Consider the following 16,581-nt stretch of genomic DNA (forward strand, 5'->3'; position numbering starts at 1 on the left):
TATATTCAAGTAGATGTTTGAATGCTGTACATAAATGTAGGCCTTTATTCCTGTAGGTTGTTAGGGCCAAGTAAGTCTAGTAAATCTAATGGAGCCTAAGTCCGTTTCCATTTTGCCCTCCAAAGTGGTTAACAGAAATGTTGCTTCCATTTGTTGTGTTTATAATGCCTTCCTCCAAGTCAGTATGTAACTCATGGCTTCCTTCCGAAGAAGATATGCAGTGGGGCACATTGACCTATGCAATATAATAGGCTAAAACCACGCAAGAGATATAATTCATGAAAATATGGATAGGAGAAGAAAATGAAGCTGAAAGGAAATAAAAACAGTATGCCAAATGCCACAGTGGACCATGCTGGCTTGGGGCTTCCGGGTGGACCAGGGGATAAAGGAAACACGTTTGTATTGTTCATAAGATCACCCATAGTTTTTTAAAGCATACATTCATAATACACAATTGTGGATAAGTGTAGCTTTTCCTGACACAAAAAGAAGCTTGAGAGAAAATTCTCTCATGTGTTTTATGAGATCAAAGACATTATACTAACTCAACTCTATGTCTTATTTTGAAAGCAGCTTGTTAAGACATATCATAAAATTCACCATTTCTAAACATCCAATTTCCTTTGTCTGCTTAAAGACTTAAATAAAACACTACCCAAGATTTTGTTATCAGAAGATTGATTTATTGTCTTTCCTTTAGATGAAGATTCATGGGCTAGGGGTTTTGCTCAGTGTTACAACACTTGCTTAGTGTGCATGAGGTCCTGGTTTCAATCCTCAGGACCACAAAAACAAAAAACCAGATAAAGGGATTACTCCTATGAATCTACCACTGTTAGCATATTTTCATATTTTCCTAATTGTTGATATTACAGATAATATTAGTTCCATTGTAAGATGGAGAGCCTAGGATTCAGTGAGGTTGAGCAATTTCGTTGAAGCTAGACATTTAGCTAGGGCTAGATTTCAAAGCTGGAACATTCCACAAGTCAAACTCTGACTGAAATTGCTTAATATGGGTTGATTTCCCCTGTTTACAGACTGCTACGCTTGTAACATGTTCAGCTCACTCAATTGGACTCCAGAAATGTGAAAAAGGTTCAAGAATTCAAACACTCTTAATGGCTCTATTTGGTATTGCTAAACACAGATTAAGTGTAAGTAATATATCCTGATGTTGCTAATGAAGAAATAAGGTGTTTTCTTTCTTGTTTCTAGAATAACATGAAAAGTATGTCTCAAACCCTTAAAAAGTGGATAGGACATTCCAACATTCCATCACACTAGAGATCCATTTCTTAGAACTTTGTTGATTATTGGTTAATGGCATGTTGCTCAACAAGAATATATAGACAGTAACTCACAAGCAGAATGTGAAATACGCAAATATTATTACAAAACATGTTGCTATTTCCCCAAAGTATATTAACAGAAGGATAACAAGAAGGCCAAAAGATTTGTAAATTCATCCTCTTTGTTTATCCAGGACTTTCTAGTTCCTTGTAAAGAATTCTTCAGATCCAAGCAAGAAACCCATGGTCCTGAAACAGGACATATTGCTGCAGATGCCAGCCAGCATAGAGTAAGAACTAGAGAGAAGTAGGAAGGCCGACCTAGCACAGGGCTGGGATCACAACAAATGCTCTGTAATACAACTTTGAACTTGAACAGAATAGAATGGAAAAATGGTTGATTTTCTCATTTTTCTGTGCATTAAAAACAACTTTTATTGATAGTAAGTGTAGATCTTGGTAAGTTTTCACAACATAACCTCATCTGTGACAAATTTCCCATTTTAAATGGAGAACTAAAAGTTTTTAAATTGTTTCTCTGTAGTTGATGTACAAAGGGGTTACAGGTAGATGAATCAGGTACCATCAGTACAATTCTTTTTGAACCATTTTCCCCCCTTTCCATCACTGTCTCCACTGTAGTATTTGTTCATCCTTGTTCGCCTTTATGTTCCCTTCCTGACCACCCCAAATGCAAACTAACAAATAATACAAAAGGCAACAATGGCAACTAAAGGATGTCTCTTGTTTCCTTTTTTTGGAGTTCATGTTATGTCATAGAATATAGCTATTGAGCCTTTGCTCACTATTCCCATGCTTATCCTCCTTTGGCCTCTGTATGTTAATGATTAGAATCCTATTCCCTATGACCCAGCAATTCCACTCCTGGGCATTTAGCCAATGGACCACAAACCAGGCCAAACTAAAGCCACCAGCACAACCATGTTTATTGAAGCTTTGTTTACCATAACCAATATATGGAATCAACCTAGATGTCCCACAGTGGAATAATGGATCAAAGGGAAATATACATACATATATATACATATTATATATTCATATATATCCCATTTGTAAAGAAATGGAAAAACTTGGAAAATATTATATTAAATGAAGTAAACCAGAACCAAAGAAACATAAGCTGCATGGTTTCCCTCATTTGTACCTATTTGTACCTAGAATGTACCTATAAATCTACAAGTAAACACACTGAACGACCAAAACAAATACATAAAACTGGGACACAGTAGAGAATTTTTAAACAAAGGAGTGTGAAGAAAACGGGTAAGACCTGATAGCAGAGACAAGAGATGAATGATTTAAGCAATGTGCTGAGTGCTCTAATAAAAGTGTGTGGATGGTACCTGAGAAGTCAGACAAAGAAGTGGATCATCTATACAGTGATTGTTGGTGACATTTTCATAGAGAAGAGATATCTGAGAGAGGCCGTAAGGAATGAGACCTTGTCAGATGGAGAAGGAGGGAGATGGAACTTGGCCTATGGCAAAGATAATTGTGGACAACAGCAAGTTTAGGAGAACTATGAGAATAGTGTGGGAAGAAGAGCTGTAGCTCAAGTTGAAGTACACTAGCCTTTGGGAAAAAAATAAGCTAAGAGTACATAGGCCCTTAAATTCAATCCCTAGGACTGGAGAAAGAGAAAGAGACAGAGATAGTGACAGAGATAGAGACAGAGAGACAGAAGAGTATGGGAGGAGATCTGGAGGCTGAGGTGCAAAGTCAGTTTGAACAGAAAAGTCCATGAGACTCTCTCTCTCCAAGTAACCAGCAAAAATGCTGGGCTAATTAAAATGAAAAAAAATCATCATTTTTATGTTAACAATGTATTTAAATTTCATTAAAATATAAAGATTAAAAAATGAAGCTGGACTGGACACGTCTCAAGTGGTAGAAGGTTTGCCATGATCAAAAAAGCCAGACCTGGAGCTGGGAATATGGCCTAGTGGCAAGAGTGCTTGCCTTGTATACATGAAGCCCTGGGTTCAATTCCCCAGCACCACATATATAGAAAGTGGCCAGAAGTGGCACTGTGGCTCAAGTGGCAGAGTGCTAGCCTTGAGCAAAAAGAAGCCAGGGACAGTGCCAAGGTCCTGAGTTCAAACCCCAGGACTGGAAAACAAAAAAGCGCCAGTCCTAGGGCTTGAACTCAAGATGTGGGTGCTGTCCCCTGAGCTTTTTTTCTCAAAGCTAGTGCTCTACCACTTGAACCACAGCCCTATGTCCCCCTGGGGTGGTTGTTGTTTTTTTTTTTTTCAGTAGTTTATGGGATATAAAAGAGTCTCATGGACTTTCCTGCCCAGGTTGTCTGGAGAACCTCAGATCTCAGCTTTCTAAGTAGATAGGATTATAGGCATGAGCCACCAGTGTCCAGCTCATTTCCCAAATGTTAAAGAGCAGTCAGAAAACTCTGTGAATGCTCAGTTTTAAGAGATGGATTCCCAATAAAGTAAGGCTACCTTGTGTCCTTTGCAAGCAGAATGAAGCGCTCCCATTTCACTTGGCCAAAGTACTCAAAGTAATTCAATCCTTCCCTCCCCTTCAGGACTTTAAACGAAGTCAACTGGTTGTCTTTGAAGAGATTTAAAGAAATTATTAGAACAGCTGGAGTTCCAGTCTGCTTTGGAAAAACCAAAAACATATATGGAATTATCCTACACTGTTTTATTTTACATTTTATTGATTTTGAACTACTTAAGGGGCCATCTGCTAGGGTTTTTGGAAAGAAATCAACTTGCTGTTTATAGACAGCTCCAGATCCAAAAAGAAGACTAGCTCCTCAGCCTCAGTGTGACCCCGAATCCAGGACAGCATGACCCCATACTCTCAACTGGATTCAGTTGGCACTCTAGTTGGTCAAAAATGGAGAAGTCGGGCTGGGGATGTAGCCTAGTGGCAAGAGTGCCTGCCTCGGATACACGAGGCCCTAGGTTCGATTCCCCAGCACCACGTATACAGAAAACGGCCAGAAGAGGCGCTGTGGCTCAAGTGGCAGAGTGCTAGCCTTGAGCGGGAAGAAGCCAGGGACAGTGCTCAGGCCCTGAGTCCAAGGCCCACGACTGGCCAAAAAAAAAAAAAAAAAAAAAAAAAAAAAAAAAAAATGGAGAAGTCAGCAGATGGAGAAATAAGGTAATTTTTAAAAGGTCAATAGAAGCTGGACACCAGTTGCTCATGCCTATAATCCTTCCTACTCAGGAGGCTGAGATCTGAAGTTGGTGGTTCGAAGCTAACATGAACAGGGATGTTTGTAATGATTTTATCTCCAATTTAACTACCAAAAAGCCACAAGTGGAGCTGTTGCTCAGGTAGTAGAGCACCACCCTTGAGTGAGAAAGCAAATAGACAGAACCCAGACCTTGAGTTCAAGCCCCTGTACCAACACACACACACACACACACACACACACACACACACACACACACACGCTAAATCCTACCAGTTCCTCTGAATAACTTTCCATATCTCTCCCCTCCTCTCCGTTCCAACTTAGTCTTTGATAATTCTTCTCAAACTTTAATACAGACATCAGTCTCCAAGAGATCTTGTTACAGTGCTAGATACGTCTGGGAAAATGTTTCTGGATGGGATTAGCATTTAACCTGCAGACTGAAGAAAATACTTCACCCAGTCCATAGGACCCACCGGCAGGAAGGGCTGAAAGTCTTTCTCAGAAATGCACTCAGTCTGCTATCTATAGGCAGAATGCCTATGAGAAGCTTCAGCCATGCTCCCAAAACTTTCCATCTGTTTGAATCAAGCCCACTCTCAGAGAATCCAGGATAATCTCTCTTGTCACTTGAGGACATTCATCATATCTATGAAATATCTTCAATGCAATGCTGAGATTAATGTTTGATTGAATAATGAATAATTTTTGCCTCATCAAGAACACATAAAAGTAAACATTGCAAAATATAAATTGCCACAATACCTTCTGAAAAAAACTGACAATATATACTAAAGCAATACACACACATAATTTTCTTTTTGGTTGGGTTTTTTTAAACTGTATTTTTTGTGTGTTTTCTTTTTTGGTACTGGGGGTCGAACCCAGGACGTTGCACTTGCTAGGCAAGTGCTTTGCCACTGAGCTACATCCCAGCCCAACACACAATTTTCTTAAAAATGCCCTTCCAGGTTATATGCAATATGAATTGTCAAAAGTTATATACAAGTTTTGTACAAGAATGTTTGTTATAGCATTATTTGTACTTCTCTTAAACTGGAAACAATAAAGACATAAGAATATATAGCTGTTAGAGTCATTCAATGACTCTTTTTTATTTTCTTTTCCTGCCTTTTTTTCCTCTGGTTTTTTTTCCTTTTTGTAACGGACTATCTCATAGCAATGAAAAAGAACAAACTACTTATCTGGACACCAGTGGCTCATGCCTGTAATCCTAGCAACTCAGGAGGCTGAAATTGGAAGACCGTGGTTCAAAGACAATCAGGGCAGAAAATTGATGAGACTCCAATAAGTCTCCAAGAAACTGCCAAAAATCTGAAATGGAACTATAGCTTAAGTGGTAGAATGCTGGTCTTGAGCAAAGAAAAAAAAGAACAAAGAAAAAAGGAAAGAAGCTCAGAGACAGCACCCAGGCACTAAGTTCAAGCTCCAGGATGGCACCAAAAAATATATATATATATATAAAAGAGTAAACTACTACTATATGCAACAATAAGAATGAATCTCATAAATATAGTAAGTAGCTTAAAATCTATTTGCATATGAGTACATCCTATGTGATTCAAATTATATAAAGTTCAAAAACACACAAGCTACACATTACAGTTAGAAATCAAGAGACTAGTTAGCTTGGAATGGAAATAATTAAGGAGAAAAAGGCACAAAGGAGCATTCTGGATATTGATACCCTGATGTTTCTTGATCTGAGTGGTGTTTACAGGTGTGTGTGTGTGTGTGTGTGTGTGTGTGTGTGTGTGTGAAGCTGTACACATATGACCTGTACCCTTTACATTCATTTGCACTTTAATCATTTTTTAGAAAATAATTTAAGATTTCAGAAAGTCACAAGGAATAGATTAAAAGCAGCCAGATGATATTGAATGTCCAATAGCTGGAAAGTAGAGCATGAGAGACCCGACCGGGGCAGCGCAGAGACAGATTGGGGGCAGTGGTCGACCACAAGCACTGTGCGTCAGCCCTGAGGCATGGCAATTTCAGGACTTCCTGTAATTTAAGCTGCTGTAGCAGAGGCATAGGCTCTGTTATGTTTCATCTATTGGCCCTGGCCCATCATTTTCAAATCACTATGAATTTTCATTCTGTCATGTAGGACAGAATGGGGTTGCGGAACAAACTCTTAAGTAGGAAAATAGAGTAAAGCCTTGGAATCATCTTTGCAACAACAATCATCTTTTTTACTGCTAAATAAGAATCCATCAAGTGGTTTTCTTCTTTTTCTTTTTGAGCTTGAACTCAGGGCCTGGGCACTGTCCCTAAATTTTTGTGCTCAAAAATAGCACACACCTCCACTGACAGTGTTTTGGGTGGTTAATTGGAGATAGAAGTGTCACAGACCTTCCTGCCTAAGCTGGCATTGAACTGCAATCTTCAGTTCTCCGCCTCCTCAGTGGCTAGGATTGCAGGCCTGAGCCACTCACCCCTGGCTAATTTGTTTTCTTTATAAGTGCATTTGGGTAAAAGAACCACGTGCCGCTGGGAATATGGCCTAGTGGCAAGAGTGCTTGCCTCCTATACATGAGGCCCTGGGTTCGATTCCCCAGCACCACATATATAGAAAATGGCCAGAAGTGGCGCTGTGACTCAAGTGGCAGAGTGCTAGCCTTGAGCAAGAAGAAGCCAGGGACAGTGCTCAGGCCCAGAGTTCAAGCCCCAGGACTGGCAAAAAAAAAAAAAAAAAGTCTTAAGCACCACGGGCAACACTTCCAAAGCTGTTAGGAAGCTGGTCACCAGTGGGTCACAGCAGTAATTCTAGTGATTCAAGATGCTGAGTTTTTCAGCTCAAACCCAGCGCAGGCAGAAAAATCCAAGAAGGTAATGGAGGAACTTGAGACAAAAAAAAAGAGTTATGGTGAGATGTGGAAGGCATTTCAATTGGGATACCGGAAGGGCTAGCCTGGAGAAGAAGGCATGTTCATTTGTTCCTGAAAGAAGAGCTAAACTAATAGATTAGTGTGGAAGGTGAAATGATCTTGGGCTGTGTTGTGTATTAAGAAAGAAAAGTGTGGCTATTCAGAGTCCTGCACAGGAAACCAGCCTGGCTCTCTCTCATGGGGAGAACTTAGGCATTGTGGTAGACTAGACAGGACTCAGAGGAGTCCTACTGGGTACCAGCTCTTTCCAGATGTGAGAAAATAAAGAAGGACATGAAGATAAAGGCAGGTAGAATCTTAAACAATGAGAAAGGCATTTGGGTAATACTTGATTATTTCTATTCATTTACAATCTGTTAAATTTCAGCAGTGGGTATGCTTACAAATATTTTAAATTATGAATAGAAGGCAAAAAAAAAATAGAAGTTAGGCACCAGTGGCTCATACCTGTAATACTAGCTAATCAGGAGGCTGAGATCTGAGGATGACAGTTCAAAGCCAGTCTGGGCAGGAAAGTCCAGGACTCATAGCTATAATAAAGAACCAAAAATCCAGAAGTAAAGCTGTGGCTCAACTGGTAGAGTGATAACCTTGAACATAAAAGCTCAGAAACAACACCCAGACCCTGAATTCAAGTCCAAGTACAGGCAATGAATGACTGAATGAATAGTAGGTAATCTTGTTACATTTCCCTAAGGTGCCTCTGTAAAATGAATCTGTTACTAACTCCCCCAATTAGATTTTTAGAAAAAAAAACACCAGTTTCAAATGCTTTCTAGACTGACTGGCATTATTAGTATGGGAGCCACATTTCAAAAATCTTGCCTCTGCCAAGGAACATACCAAAGTCCTTCCTATAACCATTTTTTAAATCTCTCTCTCTCTCTTTCTCTCTCTCTTTCTCTCTCTCTCTCTCTCTCTCTCTCTCTCTCTCTCTCTCTCTCTCTCTCTCTCTCATAATTCTTAGGGCTTTAAGCATTCTACCATTTGAGCCATAGCCTTAGTCTTTCAGGACCATGATCCTCTAGCCTATGCTTCCTACATAGCTAGGGACACAGGAAGGACCACCACACCCAGCTTATTTGCTAAACTATGTTGGCACAAGCTTTTTAATGGGGCTGGCCTCCAATCATGATCTTTTCAGTCTCTACCTTCAAGTACCTGGGATTGCAAGCATGCACTATAATATCTGGTCAAAACTCATCGTGTGTGTGCATGCGTGTGTGTGTGTGTGTGTGTGTGTGTGTGTGTGTGTGTGTGTGTGTGTACTCTCCAGCTGACCCTGTCCAAAATGGAATGCTCATTTTATTCCATAGCTGCAAAATACGGTCATAAATATCTGACTATTAAGTACATAAGGTTATTAAAATACAATCTCGTACTAAAGCAGCACAAAAATGTTACATAAATAAACCTAGAAGCAGGCATATTTCAGTTGCTTAAATAACACTAAGGAAGATACTGAAGTGAAGCTGGTGGCTGGCAGGGAACAGGGAGATCATTTCATTGATGATATGGCATGATAAATTGCCTCTGCTGTATGCAATTTTCACTCCAGAAATTAACTCATCTCCTACTCCCATCATGCTGTTCTTTCTCACTGACACATGTGCTAGCTCCGTTATCTCTGGAGTTTGAGCAGGACCAAGTTGGTCCTTTGTGGCTGTTGCTCCAAAAATGAAAAAACTCTAAAATGAAAACCACAGAGCATCACTTGCTTTTGGATAACTTCTGAAGTATAAATATCATTGTTTTAGTTACACACACACACACACACACACACACGTGCACGTTGAGAATAGAATAATCTTTTGAGTTACCACCTTGAGAGGAGGCAAGATAAGCCATATTGTGACTCTATGTAAAAGGCGAAAGATTTATATGATCTGAAGAGAAACCAGAGTATATATTGTGACTCTATGGAAGTTCCACTCAGAGTTCTAGAACTTTGTAAGTGTGTAAGTTTAGGAAATTGACTTAACTCTTTCATTCTTTCATCTGTAAAATATGAGTGATAACAACAACAATAAAATAATAATAACAATACCTTCCTGGAGTTGTTATAAAGCTAATAGGAATCATGAATGTTGTATATCTAGTTTTTGTCTGTTAATTGATACCTGGCTTTATTATTCAATCATTTAACTAAGGTTTAATGGACACCTATTGGCTGAATGCTGTTCTATTCTAGTTCCTAGGAATATAGCAATGAGTGGAGGAACTCAAAATCTTTTATGAATAGATTATAAATCTACAAAATAAATAATTTTTCAAAAGGCTATAGCTATTAAATAGAACAATTGAACAGGGAAGGAATGAGAATGGTGAGATTGGAGTGGGTGGCAGTTTATTTCTTTGTGAGTGGCAGTGGATTAGAGTGGCTGGGATTGGAGTGGGTTGGCAGTGTTTGATGTGGTGTCACCTATCAGGTAAAACCTGAAGGAAGTGAAAGAATGAGCCCGGAACCAGAAAGATACGTAGGAGGAACATGTTTCAGGCAAAGAGAATAGCAATTGAATAGTCTTTTTTTCAGGGCCTGGGCACTGTCCCTGGCTTCTTTTTGCTCACGGCTAGCACTCTGCCTCTCCAGGCACAGCGTCATTTCTGGCCATTTTCTATATATGTGGTGCTGAAGAATCAAACCCAGGGCTTCATGTATACGATGCAAGCTCTCTACCACTAGGCCATATTCCAAACCCAAAAGGGAGATTTTTTTTTATAGCTATTTCTTTGAGTAGGTGAGAGGGGTGGGAATCTAATGAACAAATGAAACATTTGCCCTTAGCCTGGATGTAGTAATTTCTTTCATTGGACTATAGTATGTTCTGATTGTACCCACTTTCTCAACAAACTAGGAAACAAGATCATGTGCTGAGAGTGAAGATGCATGAGGAGCTGTTAGGCGTTTGAGCAGGCAGTTTTTACGAAGAGCTGGAAAATGAACATCTAGGGGAACTGGTTGCCAGACAGTTTGAAGGACTCATTTGTGGTTGGTGGTCATAAAGTCAGAGCATCACGAAACATTGAAGTTTGGGATGCTCCCTTTGTTACAGTTCAGCTGCAGGTATGCAAAAGAATGAGTGCAGTGATGCATCATGGGATATAGGTTTTGAACAGTAGAGAGAGATAGGCGGCAAGGAAGTGAGGGATACTGAAAAAGCAGTCAGGCCAATGAGTTGGAAGTTTCACATAACCAAGACAGTTGAAGTTACTAGTAAGTCTAAAGTGGGCAAGAGAAAATGCTAGTGTCCTGTCTGGCCTCACAATAAGACACTGAACATTCTAGGTAAGGAAAAACGGTATAGAGTAGGTACCAGTTGGGGGAGGAGAGTGACCGAAGAGGCTGAATGAGGGAGAATAAGGTCAAAGTGCTTCATAGACAGTGAAAATAAAACAAGGAAACATGTTGAAATTGCTTTCAGAAGGTAGAGAGAAGATGAGGCAGAGCGATAGAGAGAATGTATTTGATTTGGGAATATTGTATGTATATCTGGAAATATCACACTGAAATTCTCTTGGATGACCAATATATGCAACTAAAAGTAATTATGACAAAAAACAAATATGAATGAGCAGATCTAGGATATAGTCATGGAAGTAAGTGGCTGACGTGGAACCAAAGATAGAGCAGTCCACTAGAGGAGACAAGTGAAGAAACAGAGAGGTCAGAGGTGGGAGGAATTTCTCCATGGACACGGAACTGGCAGTGGGAGTATTAGAACTGATTGAGGTTGTGGTAGCATCAAAAGTAGGTGTAGTTGTGACTGTAGGAGACAAATGCAGCTTTGTAAGGAGGTCAAATGTTTGCTTTTCAGAAAAGGTATCTCCAACCATCCTGATTATGAATCCCTCTCCTCCTACCCTTAATGCACTCTATGTGAATAACACCACTGCTCGTTCATTGTTTCTTCCTTATTGTCTCTTCTGCTATAATGTAAAAATCCAAGAGTTTGGCCTCTCTCATGTTTTACTCTCAGGACTCATGTGGTGCACTTAATTGTAGATAGCTTAAAATATGAAAAAAAAAAGAATTATCACAAGTGTGCTGCATCCATAATGATAGGTCTGATATGGGTTAATTGTCATTTGGCCCTTCTGGATCTCATGTTGGAAATTAATCTCCATGATTAGATATTAAGACATGAGACCAGATGGGACCTTTAAGAAGTATTAGAGCTCTGCCCTCATGAGTGAATGAATCCATTCATAGATTAATGGACTCTTGGGTAAATGAGTTGTTTCCAGAGTGGGCCTGTTATAGAAATTAGCTTGGCTCTATCTCTTATGCACATTTCCTGGTTTTGCCATATGATGTCTCTACCACCTTGGGGACATGCGGGGACACATGATGTGTATGCCACTCTGGGGACAATGCCAGCAAGAAAGCCATCACTAGTTGTAGTCCTTCAACCTTGGACCAGATCTATGAACCAAGACAAACCACTTTTCTTTATAACTTTGTGGTATTGTGTCATCATTAATATCAGAAGACAGACTAGCACAGGACCCTTTATGAGGACCGTGGAAAGTTATGGAAACAGAATGCCTTCAAGAAAGGGTGTGCTCATGTCGAGTAATGATGAGAAACTGTGAAAGGAGTGTTTTGTGAACTATGGAGGCCCAGAAGTTTCTATTTCTGTAAGATATGGTAGCTTTTTGTCCTTCAGAAGAATGTTGGGTGATACATGTTAAATGAATATAGAGTTCACATAGGTGTTTTACACACACACACACACACACACACACATCTACACACACATTTGCCTGTAAATATCCTACAACCTTTGGCTATAGTGCCGGCTGCAAAATAGTGCTGTTTACTACGATTCCATCTCCAACTTTTCGCATTTTATTCTCTTCTCCACTACCTCCAGTCCATCTTCTAAGCTCTTCACAGTTGCTGAAAGAGCTTCTGTCAAGGACATTAATTGCTTTCCTTTCCTCAATTCCACAGTCATTCCCTTGTCTCCATCCATCAGTACTCAACAGTAGCATTAGACATATTGACACCTCTCTCCTGAAACACTCTTTCCTCAGTTATGCCAAAGAAGCAGCTGGATCCCCTCCTTATCTCATTGGCTTCTCTTTCTCCTCCTCCTCCTCCTCTATTTGATCTTTAAATGGAGTAAATAGGAGCCTCAGAGCTCAATGCTTGGTCTTAGCTTTCTCTGCCTTCATACACTCTGCCAGTTTCCCTTGGCAATGTCTCTTCATTCCCATGGCCTCAATGACCACAACTTTCTCAACCTTGGACTGGCTCTTTCTAGCCAGAACTCGCCCCTGTGCTCTAAACTCCTATGTTTCCATCTGAATCTCTTCAAACTCAGAATGTCCAGAACAGAGCTCAGCTTGCCTCCATCCCCTCACAAAAGTTCATACTCTTACGTTGCCATCTCTTTAAATAGCACCAGTATATATTCAGCTTCTCAGACAAAAAAAAAAAAAAACCCAACAACTGGAAGCTATCCGTGAATCCTCTGTTCTACAATCACCTCCATAGGCAAATCCTGTTAGTTTTAGCTTCCAAAAAAGTCTCATAAACCTGTCCTCCTCTCTTTACATCCATCCACCACCCTGGCACAAGCCAAGGGCTCCTGTCACCCACGTGACTGTACTCATCTCCTAGCCAACCTTCCTTCCTCCATTCTCCACATAGCATCCAGAGAAATGGTCTTTCCTATTTCAAATTGGATTCTATCTCTCCCCCACTTAATATTATTTAGTCTCATCTTCCACACTCTCACTCCTTCCTCAAATTCTGTAAACATTTCTTCATTCCTCAAACATGTCTATGTACTGTGAGCACTTGTCCTTTCCATTTGTTGTCTCTTCTGCTTAGAGGGAGAGCATCCTTCTCTCCACCCCACCCTCAGCCACTACTCCTCAGCTTAAATGCCTGTCTTCCCATCAGAATCCTTGGCTTTAGAGGGAAGGACTTCTCCACTTTGGCTCCTCTTCACTTGTCAAGTGTCTTTCCCACAGTAGGTTCTCTGCATCAGCTTATCCTAATACCGAGAATATTCTTCCAACTTGCCTTTAAGAGTCTGGCTATTCATCCTTCAAATCTCAAGTTAAAACTTATCATCTTACACATGCCAACACTGACCATGCTGTCCAAGCAAGCTGCCCCGTCACTCTGTCAGATCAACCTACTTTCATTCTGTGTGCTACATTTGCCACTCACATGGTTTCCTTACTTGTGGTTTTACTTTTGTTAGTCTATTGTCTATCTTCTCAGCAGGAATACACATTCCACTCCATGTGAACAGTGCTTTTTTTTTAAAATTTTGCTCCACACTGTGAAATAGCTTCGAGATTAAAGTTTAACACTAGAATGTTGGATGAATACACATTGAATGTGCTGAAAGAATGGACTGATGACTAACTCAATCAATTAGGCAAAGGACACCCTTGAAGAAGAGCAATGGTCCTCATATGGAGGTGGTCAGCCAAGTGAGAAGCCCGTGAAGCTCCACTGGGCCCCAAAATGGGTCATTGATTTTCCCCTAAGGGTTGTGACCTACAGTCTTTCAACATGAATCACTCTGTCTCTCATGCAAGGAAAGACACAGGAGAAGGTTCTTTTTAAAGATTGTCCAATGGGGAATGCCCTTCTTGGTATGTGGAGAACAAGTATACTCCTCACCACATGGTGGGCTGAAGGGAGGAGGTAGTACTGGTAGCTCCTCAGAACGTGGTGCAAGACTGCTGTAAGACCTGGGAAACAGAGTCACGTGAACACTCATTAAAAAATGAACAATATTGGCTAATGACTAGGTCCAGGGCAGGACTGAGCTGTTCAGAAGTCTACAGTCCTTTTGAACAGTCTCAGCTTTTGTGAAGGGCAGTGAAGAGGAATACTGGCTAGCAGGCCCAGAATTCTGTTGCTGCCTTTCCTCAGGCTGTCTACAATCCCTTACTTCCCTACTCATACTCCCTACCCCCACACTGCCAGCAGCAAAAACAGAAAGCCATCCAGAAACTCTGCCCATAGGAATGCGTCCAACCTATTAAACAGAACTCTTCACTTCTATGAATACTAACAAGTGAACGTAAATGGAGCCCTTGCCAAGATAACCTCTCTCTCTCTCTGCATCAAAATTGAGGCACTGAGCCTTCCAGCAAACATCCCTGAAGCCCCTTTCTTTTGTGAAAAATTGCACACTAAAGAAAGAGCTCTGTAGCAAGCAGCCCCCTCCAAAGCCCTCCCTTTGGTGGTAAGCCATGGCAGTTTGGAAATTCCCCAAGGACCAGTAATGCCAGACTTTTTATGAACAAAGCACAAGTTTCTTCACATACTGGTTGAAGTTTATGGGATTTGACCCTCAGAGAATTCATACCCAAAAGCTGCTTGATCATTAAACACTACCAGAACATATACTAAGCTTAAACAAAAAACACCAAAGACCCCAAAGTCCCATTTGCTTGCAATTTGTCATATTGTTTTGTATGCTGCACAAACAATAGAAGATGCAATAGCTACCCTTAGAAGGGTCTAGAGGGACCTGGCCACCATATGTGCAAAGGACATCTGTGCTGATGAAGAAACATGTAGTACAGTCTCTCTGCACTACCTCTGGTAAATGGCCTGAGGCGCTCAATTGTTTAGTCACAAGTCACAATGAATTGGTTGCAAAACATCAGGAACAGGTTCTACTCCTCACCTAGTCATAGGGATAGCAGTCTAAATTTAACTTCAAGTTCCTGGAGCAAGAAAATAGCAAGGCTAAAGAGCTCCCAATACAAACTATCCACTAACTTATTCAGAGCTGGGATATACAAATCTAAGAGCATTGGGGAGGAATTTACACTTGTGGCTCCAGCTCTAGATCCTCCTTCCTTCTTGGTAACCCATTTGATCACCCTCAACCACGCAAGCACATTTAGTTCCATTGGAAACATATACAGAGACAGGGAAATGAGCAACTCCTTCTCAGAGATGAGTGTCTGAGATTCTGGAAGAACAGAAATCAGTGAAGCAATGTGAGCTCATGACCTTTGGACATTTTGTGGGGACTGTTGACAAAATAAAAAAACAGGGAAGAAAGAGAGAGAGAAAAGAAAGAAAGAAACAAGGAAGGAAGGAAAGAAAGAAAGAAACAAAGAAAGAAACAAGGAAGGAAGGAAAGAAAGAGAGAAAGAAAGAAAGAAAGAAGCAAGGAAGGAAGGAAAGAAAGAAAGACAGAAAGAAAGAAACAAGGAAGAAAGGAAGGAAAGAAAGAAAGAAACAAGGAAGGAAGGAAGGAAGGAAGGAAAGAAAGAAGGAAAGAAAGAAAGAGAGAAAGAAAGAAAGAAACAAGGAAGGAAGGAAGGAAAGAAAGGAAGAAAGAAAGAAAGAAACAAGGAAGGAAGGAAAGAAAGAAAGAAAGAGAGAAAGAAACAACAAGGAAGGAAGGAAAGAAAGAAACAAGGAAGGAAGGAAAGAAAGAAAGAAAGAGAGAAAGAAACAACAAGGAAGGAAGGAAAGAAAGAAACAAGGAAGGAAGGAAAGAAAGAAAGAAACAAGGAAGGAAGGAAAGAAAGAAAGAAAGAAACAAGGAAGGAAGGAAACAAAGAAAGAAGGAGAGAAAGAAAGAAAGAAAGAAACAAGGAAGGAAGGAAGGAAGGAAGGAAGGAAAGAAAGAAACAAGGAAGGAAGGAAAGAAGGAAAGAAAGAAAGAAAGAAAGAAACAAGGAAGGAAGGAAGGAAGGAAAGAAAGAAAGAAACAAGGAAGGAATGAAGGAAGGAAAGAAAGAAAGAAAGAAAGAAACAAGGAAGGAAGGAAGGAAGGAAGGAAAGAAAGACGGAAAGAAAGAAAGAGAGAAAGAAAGAAAGAAACAAGGAAGGAAGGAAGGAAGGAAGGAAAGAAAGAAAGAAAGAAACAAGGAAGGAAGGAAAGAGAGAAAGAAAGAAAGAAACAAGGAAAGAAGGAAGGAAGGAAAGAAAGAAAGAAAGAAAGAGGGAAAGAAAGAAAGAAAGAAAGAAAGAAAGAAAGAAAGAAAGAAAGAAAGGAAAAGAAAGAAAGGGAGAGAAAAGAAAAGCCAAGGACAAAAAAAGGAACTTGCTTAGCTGGTTATCTTTTTGCTTCAGGACTAGCCACACAAGAGCCCGTCTGCAGAATGAGATAAAGGCAAATGAGAAAGCAGAAATGTGGAGCAATAGTAGGCATTTCATGGTTTTCTAAAACCACTGAACTCCACACTCCTTCAA

This window comes from Perognathus longimembris, chromosome 28, assembly GCF_023159225.1.
Source record: "Perognathus longimembris pacificus isolate PPM17 chromosome 28, ASM2315922v1, whole genome shotgun sequence".
NCBI lineage: Eukaryota > Metazoa > Chordata > Mammalia > Rodentia > Heteromyidae > Perognathus > Perognathus longimembris.